Raw genomic sequence first — 17803 nt, 5'->3', positions numbered from 1 at the left:
TTACCAGCTCCTCACTGCGCTGCCCATGGAAAACCTTTATTTCAATATTTCATTACATACAACATGTGAATGCCTTTCAATTAGCACCAAAAAGACCTAGCTATAGTTGGAAAATACTCAGTAGTCCGTCCGCCATTAGCGAAGACCAATGTGTTCATATATTACTTTTTGCTAATTAATTGGAATGGGTGTCCTGTAATACCACATGTCTCCTGCAGAGGCTGCTGTTGGGAAAATGTGTATCTGCCTGTAACTGATGAGAACTACTGATTGCCAGTGGTTGAATCACTCTAAGGGCACAGTCAGACGGCCACATAAATCAGACCGAGATCGGAACGTAGTGAACAGACCGGCAATGGAACACATGAAATTAAGAAACTTTATATCTTATTAGAGAAATCCACGTCTTACTCCGCCTGGATAGATGACTCATTCTCAAAATTCTCATTTCCTGAGAATAATCTGTCTTAAACAAATACAGATTTTCCCATTACTGAGATATATTGTAATATGACAGTGGGTGCTTATAAAGTTCTATGGTACTTGCAGCAGAATGTCTGTATCTGCCTTTGGCTCCTCCCCCTCCATAGAATTTTACAAGCACCAACTGGCATCTACTATCTCAGTCTGAATCTGTTTTCACTGAATACAGATTTTACAAATGAATTGAGAATAAAAGATCAGTCCAGGAGAAGATATTGTTTTTAAGATATATTTAAGATGTAGGATATGAAAATGAAAACTCTTTAATCCATTGTGAAAGGTCTCTGAGAGCAATTTACTCCCTTCTCCGTATAGAAAATACATGCATGCTCATTCGAGTGTATTGGGGTAGGGGAATCAGGGGAGATAGATATACGCTAAACATATGTATGACCAGCTTAAGAATCATCTTCTCTGCTGGATCCAAGGTATTTCCAGTCAACACTGTGAGACGGTGACTGGTAGCTGGGAATAAAGGGGGTGAATTTTAGAATACTTAGGTAATAGACACTATAGGGGAAATGTGTCGCTCTCCCACCGCCATACCAATTTCTAATTGGTAAATTTACTAAGAAGTGTGTGTCTTCTAATAACTTTTCCGTTTCTTCTGTAGCTGGTTATAAAGTTCAAGACTTACATATACAAGTCTAGATTAATTCTCCTCTGAGGGTATGAGCACATGACATGTTTCCACAGCGGAAATTGCCTGAAAAAAACTCAGAAAACACTCAGAAGAATGAACATATGCACTTCTTTGTAAAAATTACTTCCTGAGCTTATATTTAGTCTTTTGAATGTCTTTTAAAGGGAATCTGTCAGCAGGTTTTTGCTACCTCATCTGAGAGCAGCCTTATGTAGGCAAAGAGAAGCTGAATCCAACGATGTATCACTTAGATTACTGGGTGCAACCGTTCTCACACAATCAGAGCTTTTAGATTTAGAATGAAGCAGAGCTGAGAAAGCTAACCCTGCCCACACCAGGCTCTGTATATACAAAGTCCATAGACAGTGAGGTGCTTATCACAGGGGAAGGGGTTGTTGCCGGACTAGTGCAGTCCTGCAATGTTAATCTCTTGGTGATAAATCCTTTGCAGTTAGTAAACAACAGCACGCACTGTGACAAGTGACACATCCGTGAAATCTGTGTTTCAGTCTCTATCTCATGCTGTCTTCAGATTACATAGCAAAAAACTGCTGACAGATTCCCTTTAACCACTTCAGATTTCTAAAAACGGCAAGCATTTAAAATAAGTTACATGGCCATTCTCCGGACGTTTTCGGCTCTGAACTTTACGATACAAGTCAATGGGAAAGCTCAAAACACGCTTGGAAGACACCTGGACATCTTTTGGAGCAGTTTGTTGTCTGTTTTGCTTAAAAAAATGTTATTCCATGGAGTGAAAAATATGAGCGGAAAAAGACAGTAAAAACATCGCAAAAATAATGAGAAAACCTTCCAAAAAAATCACCGTCGGCCAAAACCATTGGGAAAAATGCTCAGAAAATGACCAACACGTTTTAGATAAAAAAAAAAAGCTAACATTACCTAAAGAGTCTTCTGCTTGAAAATCTTTTGTGGTTTCGCCTGAGTTTAAGAGACGTTGCGTGCACACATCCTGAATGTTTAGAACAGGTATATAGAACTAATGTACAATGTAAATTCTCGAGATATTGTATTTGTCTTCCAATGTACAAACATGAAGGGCAAGATGACCGCTTGTATTCCCGGCAGGCGAGGAAGGGACCCAGAAGTGTGTAGGCCAATGGGACAGAAGACAATTGAACATTTCAGAGTATCGCCGTACATACATATTGAAACACTTTATCACTTTTAGTCAGTTTTATCTTTCATCTACATGGGGATTTTTCTTATATTGCTATGAAGATGTTACGGCACTGATGGATTGGGACTATTACTGATAGAACATAGGTGCTTTGATTCAGTTATACATTGTGGTTATAACCTAATTGCTAACAAGTAATTAGACTGAGGTTTTTGTCTCATACAACAAGTTAATAAAATTGATGCTCTGGAGTGTTAGACAAAAATGAAGTCATTCCTTGAAATAATCAGTTTGCTTCTCCATAGGACGGCTTCAATTTCACAGCTAGATTTGTCGCTAAGTGTAGTATGTCTAGTAGTGATTACTACCCGGCGTTCATACAGCACCAACATTTTGTGCAAAAACTACTGTGAGGAAACAAAAGAAAGAACTCCGGCTACTAATAACTCCGAGAACGAGCGGTAGGGAGGCTTGTCAACGCACAGTGGTTGTGTTGGATTACAAGGCTTTTAATGTATCTGCCCCATGCAGACAACAAAATCCATAGCATATTACAGTACCAGCAAAGTGGATCAAATTTACCAACTCTCATCCACTTTTCTGGTACTGTAATATGCTACACTACAAGAAAACAAAAATCAGGAGTGGAATCTGACCTGTTGGAGAATTTTTAATCAGTAATATGTCAATTTATGCTGAAAATTTTCGCCCTTTGCAAATAAGGGGCAATCAGCATCAAACTATTCAACAAATCTGCATACAACATATACAGATTTTCCTGCAGATTTTGATTCTTTTTTTAAGATCCATGGCAAAATCCACAGCAAAAAGACTGTAACGGAGTGCTTTTTTTCATTTCATTTTTTTTCGGTAGACAGACATCCTTTTTAATCACATTGTGAAGGGAAGCAGCAGTGGGAGCAAGTTAACGGCAGTCATTTCTCATCACTTGTCTTTTAGCAGTAGCATGTGTAAGGAGATGGAAGTGCTGCCCATGGTTCGCCTTGAAGACGTGTGTATTGTTGCAATGTGTTATTATGTTTGTATGTGGAATAATCTGTATTCTGCCCAGCAACAGGTAGTTATCATAGACAGTTAGGTTTAACAATTGGAACTAGGCCAGAGTGGGAGGGGATAAATTGAAGGGACAGAGAGAGTTTCCTGTCAGGAGTTAGGCAGGGAATAGCTTGTAGCTAGAGCAGACCTCTGATCTGATTACTCAGCAGAGCAGCATGATGTGGGTGTCCCTAAAGTGAGAGGAGACCAAGAGTACAAATAGTGTGATCCAGTAGAGAGACAAGAGAAAGTGACAAAAAGGAGTAATTCTCTGGAGAGAAGGATTGGGGCAGTAAGGCCAGCAGAGTAAAATCAAGCGTTCAAGTCCAGGAGGTAACAAGACGGATCAGAGCAGGGAATGTGAGACGAAGAGAATGCCCGGGCGGTAGTTCCAAACCGTCAGCAGGCGGAGAAGTTAAGTAACGGCCATAGTGGTAAAGTAGCTCCTCTAATGGGAAAAGAACTAGGAACTGTGGGTTGAAGTACAGAACGCTCACTGACTGACTGTAGTACCATTGTTGGGTACGAGGGAAGTTCCTGAAGTACTGTGCTCGGTAGTGGTGAAGCTATAGGGCTGAGAGAGGCAGAACCGAGTCATTGTGGGAAGGACGGGGAGAACGTATATGAAGATTTCGAAGATGTTCCAAGCACTAGGAGAAACATTCATGAAGTTATGCACCCACTATCTGTTGTACATAATACCACAAAGCTATTGTTCAGTAAAAGACCATTAGCTTATAAGTGGTGGTCTCCCTCATTGAACTTTACAAGACCTGTTCCTGGCCAGCCGAAGTCACCGGCATCATGCGGCCTGCAAGGGCATAGCGCTCCCAAAGTCAAAGTCCACACACCCAGCCAAGACCTACACCTTCATGTAACATACAGGGGCTATGAAATGAGTACCTCCCCCACAGCTACTGCCCCTAGCCACGTTACACATGATCAGTCTCAATCTCATGTACACCATCATCTGGCCGCAGCAGTCACATGAATGATGTATGTGACGCCATCACTGAAGGATAAGCAGGAGGAATACTGGTAAACAGTGTTGGACTGGTGTGGCAATGAGAAATTGATAACGTTGACTCTAGGGACCTACTGTCCAGCTACATGGAAATATTACATTACCGGCATTCACAAATTTACCTCTGCTTCTATATAATAATAATCTGGGTAGTTTGTCAAATTAATGATGAGATTCTACTTTTGTCTGTACATAGTGAATCAAATGTATTGGGGCAACTATTGCTCATGTTAGGGGATAAGTAGTTTACTCCTACACAGGGGCCCACCAGAGGATTTACCTGTTCTATGCATGCCAGTCCGAGCCTGCTGGTAAATGTTTCTTTAAATTAAAAAAAAAAAAGCCAATTCCTCCTGTTTTGCAACCTTCTCAAAAACACATAAATGCCAAAGACATGTATATATTGCAAAATATTACCGTACTGTTACCGTGGATAAAAGTTTCCACTGTGCTCATATTTTTTCCTCACTTGGTTTTAGATAATTTTTAACAGCTTTCCTTGCGGAATGTATCGCTGCACAATAGTGATTTTCAAGGCCCAAAAAGGAGGCTCATAGTTAGTAATTTGTAGTTTTGACAAAAGAACTGAAGTACAGTCACAGGAGATTCAATTTGGATGAAATAAGTAAGAAGCTAACAACTTCATGTATTTTATTAAAACATAACTACAGCTCCCTATTGCAAGAGGTCAATGGAAGAAAAACAAAATCTTTAGATTTGAAAAATGGAATGAAAAATGTATAGAATGTAGGAGATCCTGAGAGTAGAGGGATTTTTAAGAGAGCACTTTGAATCACCTGTCTTTTTCCAAGATTAGTTCTACTCAAAATGTATATATCTTAGACACTGGCCAGACAGCAGCTATTGGGACTTTTGAGAGCAAATGCCCAGCTTTGGTAGGTTTCATCCTTTTTGCTATTGGTTGGTAAGAATCTAAAAGAACCTACTAATTTCTCCTGAAAGGGAAACCAAACCTGGAACCATAAAAGAGGGCTCATTTTGATCTTTGATATGAGGACTCAACTGGTTTAAACTGCAGCATAACACTAGAAGTGTGTGCTTTTGATAAAATCAATATTTATGTACTGCAGATCTGTTAGTCTTCTCAATGTTAATCTCTGTCTTACTCCTCAAGCTCCATTGATTGAAAGCTTATTTCCTGCACTGTGCATATGCAGAAACCAGCCAAACAATAAGTAGTAGAGGGATAGAAAGTGCGGATGAATATGGAGGATTACACACCAGGAGCTCATCATTACAAGGACTAGCAGAGCTGCAGCAGAGAGAACAGTGTTTTATAAAAAAAATACAACATAGAACCCAGTAAGTAACCCAGCACTAGAATCAGGGTCACTTTCCCCTATATATGATGTTCTCCTATGGGGAAGCAAAAACCTTGTCACAGATTCTCTTTAACAAGTTCGAGACCGGGCTATTGACCACCCATTCCTGACCAGACACATTTTCATTTTTTTTTCATACATGAGGGTTTACATTTTTATCTTTTTCGGATATTCAAGTAATTTTTGCATCTTTTTTTAACGAAATACAGAGGGTTTCATTTTTAGGTGTCTGTTATATTCTCTCTCCTTTTTTGTTGATATTGCGTGATATTAGTGTAAAAATAAAGATAATAAGTGTATGTTTTTACCATTTTTTTTTTACTATAAGACATTTCACAATTTGTTCCACATTCAATTTTTTTTTAGATATCGGACACTTATTTTTACAGGGTGCGGCTAATAACACATTTTTACTTATTTTTTATTTATTTATTTTTCATTTATTTTACACATTGTGGCCCCCATAAGATCCAAAAAGTCTTTTGAGGGGGGCATTTAAATGTTGAAATTTGTATTTCCCTGGTAACTGGAGCTGGTATATTAACCCCAGTTACAAGGGAAAGGCAGCCTCCTGACAGCAGAGTCTACTATAAGCCAGCAGTTCCTGCTCGTTCACTATACAGTTATGGCCAAAGGTATTGAGAATGAGACAAATAGTAATTTTTCCAAAGTTTACTGCTTCATTTTTTGTAATGGCAATTTGCATATACTCCTGAATGTCAAAGAGTGATCAGCTTAACAGCAATTACTGTACTTGCAAAGTCAATATTTGCCCAGAAAATAAACTTTAACCCCCAAAACACATTTCAACATCATTGCAGTCCTGCCTTAAAAGGAGCAGCTAACATCGTTTTAGGGATTGATCCATTAACACAGGTGTGCGTGTTGATGAGTACAGGGCTGGCGATCAATCAGTCATGATTAAGTAAGAATGACATCACTGGACACTTTAAAAGGAGGCTGGTTCTTGGTATTATTGTTTCTCTTCAGTTAACCATGGTTATCGCTAAAGAAACACGTGAAGCCATCATTGCACTGCACAAAAAGGGCCTAACAGGGAAGAGTATCGCAGCTACAAAGATTGCACCTCAGTCAACAATCTATCGCATCATCAAGAACTTCAAGGAGAGAGCTTCCATTGTTGTCAAAAAGGCTCCAGGGCGCCCAAGAAAGACCAGCAAGCGCCAGGACCGTATCTTAAAACTGTTTCACCTGCGGGATCGGACTACCAGCAGTGCCGAGCTTGCTCAGGAATGGCAGCAGGCTGGTGTGAGTGCTTCTGCACGCACTGTGAGGCGGAGACTCTTTGAGCAAGGGCTGGTTTCAAGGAGGGCAGCAAAGAAGCTACTTCTCTCCAGAAAAAACATCAGGGACCGACTGATATTCTGCAAAAGGTACAGGGAGTGGACGGCTGAGGACTGGGGCAAAGTCATTTTCTCTGATGAATCCCCTTTTCGATTGTTTGGGACATCTGGAAAACAGCTTATTCGGAGAAGAAGAGGTGAGCGCTACCACCAGTCTTGTCTCATGCCAACTGTAAAGCATCCTGAAACCATTCATGTGTGGGGTTGCTTCTCAGCCAAGGGAATCGGCTCACTCACAGTCTTGCCTAAAAACACAGCCATGAATAAAGAATGGTACCAGAATGTCCTCCAAGAGCAACTTCTCCCAACCGTCCAAGAGCAGTTTGGCGCCCAACAATGCCTTTTCCAGCATGATGGAGCACCTTGCCATAAAGCAAAGGTGATAACTAAATGGCTCAAGGAACAAGACATAGAGATTTTGGGTCCATGGCCTGGAAACTCTCCAGATCTTAATCCCATTGAGAACTTGTGGTCAATCATCAAGAGACGGGTGGACAAACAAAAACCAACAAATTCTGGCAAAATGCAAGCATTGATTATGCCAGAATGGACTGCTAACAGTCAGGATTTGGTCCAAAAGTTGATTGAGAGCATGCCAGGGAGAATTACAGAGGTCTTGAAGAAGAAGGGGCAACACTGGAAATATTGACTTGCTGCATTAACTCATTCTAACTGTCAATATAACCTATTGGTACTCATAATATGATTGCAATTATATTTCTGTATGTGATATAAACATCAGACAAACACTAATAAAAACCAGAGGCCAGCAGATCATTTGAAAATATAATTTTGGTGTCATTCTCAAAACTTTTGGCCATGACTGTACACAGTGATTAAATAGCCGCAGCGTATAGAGGAGGAAGAGCCGTCAGTGCTTTCTAGTACTGCATACACAGCACTACTTTAGAGCTGTGTATACAGTGATTGACAGGGCACAGACGGTAATAAACAGTCTCTGCCTTCTCTATGGGGAATCCAGGTGTCCCCGCTCCTGGAGATAGACTATGGCGTGCAGTTGTTCTTACTTCGCAGTGACGTTTTAGCACATCGCTGCAGAGTAGGAGCCCCAAAGTATAAAGTCAATGGGAGGTTCGGAAGCAGTTAAGCAGAGTGATCACCATTGATTAGTTTTCAATACAGGACTAAAAAGGTAAGATTATCTTTATACACAAGGGAAGATTAGAAATTATAAGACAAAACATATGTACCTAAAGGAGAAAGGTTCACTCATCACAAGGAACCCAGGATTATTCCTTTCTTTACGAGATGATAGACTACGTTACTAAAATCACATAATTGATATCTTCGGGAGAATTTAAAATTTTAAAAAATTTTCTGAACTGTGTTAAAGAGGTGCCTCTCCATGAATTTGGTGTATCTTTCAGCTAACATGTAGCAGTGTCAGAAAATGTACTTTAGTCATGGACTGGAGTATATTCCTACTGAAATGTAAAACACTTTTGTAAATTATGAGTTTTTTGAGCATGGATAGGTCACTCTCCTCTCACTTTGCAAAAAGTTGGAGAAGCCGGTATAAAAACATGAAAAGCTGCTAAATGTTTGCTCAACTAGATGCTGCACAAAAAAATTTGCAACAGTTTTATGACCCAAACTGATTTATTGGGCCCCACCTGAAGACTAGAAGAAATGAAAAAAATAAATATCTGTAAATCTAGAAATCATTTCAAATAATTAGAGATTATATGGCGTAATACCAAGACCATACTGGGGATACCCTACACAAAGCACAAATGATCAGACGGATATTAGTTATGGCATAAAATAGGAAACACCCATCTCTTGGGTGACCAACATTGGCCTTCATTTAGCTAAACTCTATTACAAAACGACTGCCATTCTTGCCCATAGCAGCTAATCAGAGCTCGGCCTTTTTTTTCCAGAGAAGTTTCAATAATCTTGATCCATTCTTTTATGATGTGCGCTCGCTTTCCTTAGTATGTACAGTTTAAGAAATAAATTCTGAACTCTGATTGGTTAATCTGAAAAATGAGACCAGTCTTACCCTTAGGCCATTTTGCTAAATGAGGCCAATGATATTTTGGAGAGTTTAAAAAAAAAAATAATAGGATGAACAGACCCAAGATCAATAGATGCAATCGATTAAAACATGAACGTAACCGTAAGAAACCCAAAGATTAAAAAAAAAAAGGACAATCTGGAGAACTTTGTTACAAGGACTCCATATTATTCAGTAATTAAATGTATCCAGGGGCGTAACTATAGGTGCAGGGGTTGCAGTTGCACCCAGGCCCTGGAGTCTAAGGGGCCCAAATGGCCCCTTTGGCTCATGTTAGAAAACCAATAGTAATAATGACCCATGATAGTTGGGGACCCTGTTGGAGATTTTGCGTTGGGCCCACAAGCTTCAAGTTAATCCAATGAATGTATCATTATTATAAAAGCTGTTAGTCTACAAATTAACTCCATTCATACAAGGGGAGACATACCCACTATTCTACCATGATATATGCAAATGTCTTTTATGATCCTTTGTAATTCATTTGTTGCATCTTTGGCTTTCCATCCATCAGAAAATTAAATCTATGAGAAGACACAGATCTGAGTTACAATTTATTCCATAAATTATAGTAAATTCATTGGGCCAGCGGTGGCCGTTCCTACCTAGAAGTATCCACATTTCTGAACAATTTTTAAATGTGCAAAGAGAAGTAAAAGTTCCCAAATTTTAGTTCAAATATGACATGCGCCAACTTTTCTACACCACAAGATTGGTAAATACTTTCTTGCCATGTTTTTTGCTCCCACATACATTGTTGCTTGATGACATGGGAAGTTTATTGCATTTATCATCATTCTAGCTAAATTAGTGTTGTAAACTCTGACCCCTATTTCTGAATTATCCTCCCCAAACGTCCGCTTTAACTGAGCTGAACTCCGAAAAGAAATGCTGTAGGTCTAACAGGAAGAAAACGCAAAATGCTCTTACCCTGACAGTGACTACTGTTTCATTCATTTAGTGAAATTTTTGGCACTACATGTCAGGTTTCCAAAGTGATGCTTTCATTCCTCGCACGGCCCTGGCTTCATTATTAGGCAAGTGCTTAGCAACAACATCCTTTCCTAAGAAAACAGGAATTTCCCTTGACAAAGCCAGCAGAACATGGTGTGCAAATTATTACACAAGGGCAGCTTTGCCCCCTGGCGAAGCAAGGAAAATCAAGGACTCCAATGTTAGACTGTGAAACCCAACAAATTATTTCACCATGTGAGCTGTGATTCGACTCCTGAAAGGCTGCAGGGTGATACAGCTGCGATTACTATGAACGTCTCCATAAAACCACTAGAACTGAGTGAGAGAGCCTTCATCACGTTCTAAGACTGATAGCAGACATGAATCGGTACCGGCAAGTGCCAGGATGTGTCCTCTATTTTATTGTAGTCTAAATTACCCCAAAATTATTCCAAAATGGGATCATATATGTAAATAAAATGTAAATTCGGCCAGCATAGGACCTGAGAACCAAATGCAATCCATGCATAAGAGCTCCTGTAATAGACATGGCAAGATGAGGACCTAAGAGACCTCAGCACATGTGATACAACCAACTAGTGTCTTAGTTCTACCGTATTGATGTCCCAAGTTCCAGAACCTCAAGAGTCTTGTCCTGGCGCAAATCTCCAAGGTTACACACAATAAATAAATCAAAGAATTACTGCCCTGTCAGAGCTCCCAACAAATGAGCCTTCAATACCGCCAAGAATGACTTCACCGGGACACATGAAGAAAGAAACGCACTCTGTGATCCATAAAATGAAGATATTAGTCATCTAATAACAAACCTGTGGTTAGAAACAGCAGCAGGTCATCTACAAGGCAGGGGAGAAGCGGAGAAATCAGTATGTACACATGCAGCATCTCCAGTCTTCAGTCAAGAACTGTGAGAAGCTACTGCTGTGAAGCCCGCCCCCCACACCAAAAATACTCGCAGCCCTCCTTCCACCCTGCTTTTCTGAAGGTTAATGCATTTCTTACACAAATTCACTTGTACAGGTTGTATAGTACACAAAGGTGTGGGGAGAAAGTGACAGGAGCTGGGAGACATTTAGACCACAGACATTAATGACTGCTAATTGTTGTCACCTCCATCGATTGATCTCCGTGTAGCCAGCGAGCGGCCTCTGGAGACAAGAGAGCAACCTATGCACTCGCTGCTGTAATGTTAAACATGTGCTGCAATCTCTACCGAGCCAAAGAGCAGTAATAGGATGACATGAAACAAAGGTATCACTCAGTACATGTGCAAATGTCTAGAAATGACAGCAAGTATAAAACCAAACCAAGTCATCACGCACACGACCCCCAAAAAATATGGCGCTCTGTGTGAATGCACAAAGTTCTAGACTGCTACAATTTCCATATACTTTCATGGAGGGTATAATAAGTATTGTTTTCCCCATTCATGCAATTAAAGTTTAGGAGGATATGAAGGTCCACAATGGTTTCTCACACGCATGTAAACAAGTCTCCATTGACCTCTAAACAGTCTTCTGACAGAACCGAGCATGATTCTTCCTCATACAGCAGCACCAAGTACATGAAGGATATCCAACCATAAAATTGTGACTGACATGCTCCATTTTTCTACACTGTGTAATACTCCCACACGTGCAGCAGACATCAGGCATGTCACACTCTGTACACGATGTCGATCTACGCTTTATGACTGAAAGCGATTTTATCCAGCCAGGACACCATTTGTACATTCACATTGACAAACCGTTGCTTATCGAGACTGTCCAAATAATACAGACCAAACTGGACAATCGGCAAAACCATTGTAGACTCCCGAGAAGTCAACCTGCAGATTGGTTATTTCTAGATCTTGGGCCTACATTACTCCCTACTAACGGCACTGTGGTTAGCACTGCAGCCTTGAAGCCGTGGGGTCCTGGGTTCAAATCCCACCAAGGACAACATCTGCAAGGAGTTTGTATGTTCTCCACGTGTTTGCGTGGTTTTCCTCGGGGTTCTCTGGTTTCCTTCCACATTCCAAAGACATACTGATAGGGAATGTAGATTGTGAGCCCCAATGGGGACAGTGCCAATAATGTCTGTAAAACGCTGAGGAATTAATGGCGCTATGTAAGTGAGTAAAATAAATGAAAAAATAAAAATAAATACTAGAAACCATTGTCACCTGTAGACCTGTGCTTGGCAGGTTAGAACAATTATGGGGACGGGGAAATAGATTGTGCATAGGCCCAAGTTATGTTCCTAAGTGATTAAGTGGTAGTTTTAGAATACAATCAAACGTAAGTGGATTTGCTGTAGATTTTCCATCCACATTTTCAGCAGTGTATTTATTATTTTATTAACTATTATTATTATGCGTTGCTTTTATAGCGCAATTAAAGGGGTTTTCCCAAAAACAAAAGTTCATTTTAATCAATGGCAGTGCCTGACCGTGCAGGAACATGGTCTGATCATACCACCACACATTTTGTGAGGTAAAATATTGTTTAAAAACAGGCAGGAAATGTTTTACCTCACAAAATGAATCCTCGGCGATCCGCTGCTGTAATGTCAGTATACTCTTTTGCTTCCTCCCCTGCCCGGGAGCTGTGGTATGTTTCATACACAGTCAGACACAAACATGAACTTTTGTTTGTGGGAAAACCCCTGTAGTTCCACAGCGCTTTACAGACATCATCACTGTCCCCATCGATGCTCACAATCTAGATTCCCTATCATTGTGTCTTTGGAGTGTGGGAGGAAACCGGAGAACCAGGAGGAAACCCACACAAACACGGGGAGAACATACAAACTCCTTGCAGATGTTGTCCTTGGTGGGATTTCAACCCAGGACACCAGCACCACAAAGCAACAATGCTAACCACTGAGCCATTGTGCTGTATTACAGTATTAGCAAAGTGGATGAGATTTTACCAAATCTTATCCACATTATCCAGTTGGTCTGTATTCACTAATCTAAAGAACAGGGCTTTCAAATGCCCCACTTACTGTAAATGTCGGGATGGCTGTACATCTGTGCAGCCACGCCATTGCTCCATTCTAGTGGGGAACTTCAGATCTCTTTTCTCAGGATCAGTGGAGGTCCCAGAATTGAGACCACCAGCGATCAGCAAGTTATCACATAACCTACAGACAGGTGATAACTTGCTGCTAAGTTCAAAACACGGTGCTGAACCTGTTAAATGTTATTCGATGCATCCTTTGTAAGGAGTTTCGAGTAACCCAAGACATTTTCTATATGGTCTACCAACCGAAATTGAGTGTCCAGAGCTCTGGGAATACATAAAATCACCCACACAGTTTTATGAGCCTCCTATATGTCGGCACTTCATTAACTGGATGGCACACATTTTGTAGTGAAGCGTTGGCAGCTCTTCTAGTTGAGCATGGTGTTATTACCCTACATAATTTATCAAGCTTTAGTTAAATGAAAGAAAATGGGGTTTTTAGGTAATTAAGTATTTAAAACACAGTGAATGGTATATGTTCACACTTCATACTTCACTTCTCATCTGCACTAGTGTCTCAGCACAGTGAGATCACTGAGTCTCTTACTGGGCTTTGAAGACCCAACTTGAAGGCATACAACCAGAGTTGCAGACAAAAAAGGTTGCAGACTCTGATTAGAGTTGGATCTGCTTTTCTCAAATGTGGAGAATTGAAAAAAAAAAAGTTTATCCATCTTCTCTATTGTCTCTCCATGAAAATTGGACTGCTCTCGGAGCGCGGGCCAATGTTTTCCATGAGTCCATAGACATGAATTGGTGAGTGCCACCTGATTATCGGAGGTGAATTGTGCATGCTGCGATTTTTTTGCTGAGTCCCAGGAAATAATTGTACACGTGCACTGGTTCATTGAATAACATTGGTTGCAAGTGTGATCCTGTGTTTTGATTGCACTTGGATCGAAGATACGGTTGTGTTCATGCGCCCTAATACAATGTAAAGCATTATTCTCCCTGTGGTGCCACTATACGGGAATTAAACATGGCAAAATCCCACCCCCTTCACCCCGGCACATTATAACTGATCACTTTGGATTCCGCATGTGGTCAGTTTATTTTTAGGTGGTCCTTGTAATAAAATGGGATTGAAAAAGCGGATAGCCTCTAGATGCTACCATAGAGAATCACATTATTATGCATGTTGAAGGTCACCCCATTACAATCAAGGTCTTATATTTGGTCCATCCTATGCCTAATACAGGACATACTGTATACTGGAGGTATAATTTTTTCCATTTTATCTAAAATATACAGAAGATTGACATACTGATCAAGGATATTCATGTACATTATATTATAGAAAAAATGACTTGTGCACAGGAATAAAATATGACCACACTGTATAGTAGATTTTACTGCATTCATGTATTGAAACCAGATAAGACTGCGTTTTGTACCTGGTCTGATAGCTATTTTCAGCATGTAACAGCGGCATATACCCCGTGTCTATATCTAACTCTAAATGCTGCAGATAATGTTGGTCCTATATAACTAATTGACAATTACCCATTGGTCTCCTTATATGTAAGTGAACAGTATGAGCTGTGCACCTTTAATTGTCTCATCTTATTAGTTAGCATTAAAAGGAGAAGGAACGGGCCTAGTAAAACAATTTACTGTTGCACACTTCAAAGCCCTTGAGTTACTATTCTCGCAGGATCCATAAAGAAGTGCTGCTAATGCGGGCTGATAGAATTACTAGTAGCTTTATTGCGCTGCATAATATGCTTGGTCCCAATATATTTAAATATCATTAATATACAATGGAAAGTACTTGGAATGGAAATGAATGTCGGCAGAGAAGGGACATTAAGATGTGGACAGAGGTATTCTAAAAATGATAACGGTGCATCTGATGCAATACATTATCATTACATAGAAAAGAGGGGGCTCCATAGCAAAGGTTAAAATTGTCCCCCCTCATGGTGCTGGGCTTTGCCACCTGGTGTTAGTCTTGGTGATTCCAGGGATATGTCACTTATATTAGGAGATGTGCTGTAATTTCAATACAATCAGTATTTTATCAGCAGGAGATTATCACTGCAGGACTACATCTCCTGTGCCAGGCAGTCAGGATAATCTGTGTAACGCCGCCCTCCACCACTGATTGGCAGCTGGCTGACAATGTACAGTGGACACAGAAAGCTGACAGTTAGGGGTGTGATCCAAATGTTTTAGCTTTGTTACATCTATTCCAGACAAACAAGGATTCTATCACAGCTACACCAAGCAGTCCAATAAGTGACCCATAAGAACTCAGGCTTTCTTGCCCTCGTTATGCTTCTCTCAGATTACACAGCAAAAATCTGCTGACAGATTCCCATTACAAATTTGAATCAATTTCTTGGGAAAAAAAATCTGAAGCATGTGGTTTGGAGTTGTAAAACCCCCTGTCCAATACTGTAAAGTGTTGCAGATTTTGCAAAAATGTACACTTAACATCTGCATCATGTACACCTACTGTGTATGGTAAGGCACCAAGTGCCTAACATATACAGTCATATGAAAAAGTTTGGGCACCCCTATTAATCTTAAGCTTAATGTTTTATAAAAATTGGTGTTTTTGCAACAGCTATTTCAGTTTGATATATGTAATAACTGTTGGACACAGTAATGTTTCTGCCTTGAAATGAGGTTTATTGTACTAACAGAAAATGTGCAATCTGCATTCAAACAAAATTTGACAGGTGCATAAGTATGGGCACCTCACCAGAAAAGTGACATTAATATTTAGTAGATCCTCCTTTTGCAAAAATAACAGCCTCTAGTCGCTTCCTGTAGCTTTTAATGAGTTCCTGGATCCTGGATGAAGGTATTTTTGACCATTCCTCTTTACAAAACAATTCCAGTTCAGTTAAGTTTGATGGTCGCCGAGCATGGACAGCCTCTTCAAATGATCCCACAGATGTTCAATGATATTCAGGTCTGGGGACTGGGATGGCCATTCCAGAACATTGTAATTGTTCATCTGCATGAATGCCTGAGTAGATTTGGAGCGGTGTTTTGGATCATTGTCTTGCTGAAAGATCCATCCACTGCGTAACTTCAACTTTATCACTGATTCTTGAACACTATTGCCAAGAATCTGCTGATACTGAGTGGAATCCATGCGTCCCTCAACTTTAACAAGATTCCCAGTGCCGGCATTGACCACACAGCCCCAAAGCATGATGGAACCTCCACCAAATTTTACTGTGGGTAGCAAGTGTTTTTCTTGGAATGCTGTGGTTTTTTGCCACCATGCATAACGCCTTTTTGTATGACCAAACAACTCAATCTTGGTTTCATCAGTCCACAGGACCTTCTTCCAAAAAGAAATAGGCTTCTTCAAATGTGCTTTTGCATACCTCAGCCGACTCTGTTTGTGCGTACTTGCAGAAACGGCTTCTTTCGCATCACTCTCCCATACAGCTTCTCCTTGTGCAAAGTGCGTTGTATAGTTGACCGATGCACAGTGACACCATCTGCAGCAAGTTGATGCTGCAGCTCTCTGGAGGTGGTCTGAGGATTGTCCTTGACTGATCTCACCATTCTTCTTCTCTGCCTTTCTGATGTTTTTCTTGTCCTGACACTTCTGGCCTTAACAAGAACTGTCCCTATGTTCTTCCATTTCCTTACTATGTTCCTCACAGTGGAAACTGACAGGTTAAATCTCTGAGACAGCTTTTTGTATCCTTCCCCTGAACAACTATGTTGAATAATCTTTGTTTTCAGATCATTTGACAGTTGTTTTGAGGAGCCCATGATGCCACTCTTCAGAGGAGATTCAAACAGGAGAACAACTTGCAAGTGGCCACTTTAAGTAGCTTTTCTCATGATTGCATACACCTGGCTATAAAGTTCAAAGCTCAATGAGGTTACAAAACCAAAAAAAGTGCTTTAGTAAGTCAGTAAAAAGTAGGCAGGAGTATTTAAAACAAGAAAATGATAAAGGTGCCCATACTTATGCACCGGTCAAATTTTGTTTGAATGCAGATTGCACATTTTCTGTTAGCACAATAAACCTCATTTCAAGGCAGAAACATTACTGTGTCCAACAGTTATTACATATATCAAACTGAAATAGCTGTTGCAAAAACACCAATTTTTATAAAACATTAAGCTTAAGATTAATAGGGGTGCCCAAACTTTTTCATATGACTGTATATAGTAGGAGGAGTGAAAAGTATTCAGAAGAGTTGTCCAAGAGCCAAGGACCACCTGTGGAGAGCTACAAAGACCTGGAATCAGCCGGTACAATTGTTTCAAAGAAAACTATAAATAATGCACTCAACCTCCATGGCCTGTATGCACGCTCACCACGCAAGACTCCAGTGCTGAACCAAAAGCATGTTCAAGAGCGTTTAAAGTTTACTCAACAACATTTAGACAAGTCTGTGAAATACTAGGAGAAAATAGTCCGGTAAGATGAGACCAAAATTTAACTCTTTGGATGCCATAATACACACCATGTTTGGAGGTCAAAAGGCACTGCATATGATCCAAAAAACACCATACCAACAGTGAAGTTTGGAGGTGGGAACACCATGGTGTGGGCCTGTTTTTCAGCATACGGCACTGGAAAACTTCACGTGATTGAAGTAATCATGAATGGACAAATGTACCAAGACATTCTTAACAATAATTTGCTGCCATCTACCATGATGTTGAAGATGAAACGAGAGTGGATATTTCAGCAAGACAATGATCCCAAAGACACAGCCAAGGAAACTCTGAATTGGATTC

General features: G+C 40.3%; 1 protein-coding gene across 8 annotated transcripts in view; it reads right to left on the bottom strand.

Annotated features, from left to right (window-relative positions):
- APBB2 (amyloid beta precursor protein binding family B member 2) overlaps positions 1 to 17803 on the bottom strand; it is a 422077-nt gene that overhangs the window by 55201 nt on the left and 349073 nt on the right. Inside the window, exon 1 of one of the 8 annotated variants that reach the window (XM_073645717.1) lies at positions 10880 to 10995. The exons of the other annotated variants lie outside the window; for them this stretch is intronic. The gene's annotated coding sequence lies outside the window, so the exon portion shown is untranslated. Of the gene's footprint in view, positions 1 to 10879; positions 10996 to 17803 lie in introns of those variants that run through there. 8 annotated transcript variants of the gene reach the window in all.

Source organism: Phyllobates terribilis, unplaced genomic scaffold (genome assembly GCF_046119375.1).
Source record: "Phyllobates terribilis strain yellow unplaced genomic scaffold, ASM4611937v1 Scaffold_1__5_contigs__length_1240528914, whole genome shotgun sequence".
NCBI lineage: Eukaryota > Metazoa > Chordata > Amphibia > Anura > Dendrobatidae > Phyllobates > Phyllobates terribilis.
This window is presented reverse-complemented; position numbering and strand designations above follow the sequence as displayed.